This window comes from Rhagoletis pomonella, unplaced genomic scaffold, assembly GCF_013731165.1.
Source record: "Rhagoletis pomonella isolate Grant_MI unplaced genomic scaffold, Rhpom_1.0 Rhpom_scaffold_03599, whole genome shotgun sequence".
Taxonomy (NCBI): Eukaryota; Metazoa; Arthropoda; class Insecta; order Diptera; family Tephritidae; genus Rhagoletis; species Rhagoletis pomonella.
The window spans coordinates 9,255-9,616 of NW_023462151.1; positions in this window are offsets into that span (position 1 = coordinate 9,255).

A 362-nucleotide genomic window follows, 5' to 3' on the forward strand; every position below is an offset into this window, starting at 1 on the left:
GGCGGGCGATATGTACATGTGTACATAATATGTAAACTCATTATAGGCTGGGTAGCTATTTAAATTTTCTCCGCTAGACCCCACCTCCAGTACTCGTAAGTATGAAAATCTATAATAAATTAAAAAACCTCATAATTCAAATCTGTATGTACATATATTCTAGCCATAATATTTTAATTTGCTTCTTAGGGCCATTATTTTTGTACTGAAATTCTGTAGTTAACTGCCGATTCTGAGTTGACTACGCACTGTGAATTTTGGCCCTTAGCCTTGGCCAATCTCTTGTCAGCACATTAATGCATTTTTTCAAGATATCTTTTTGAACAACGAAAGTATTCTATCACTCTCGCTGAAACGCTGCT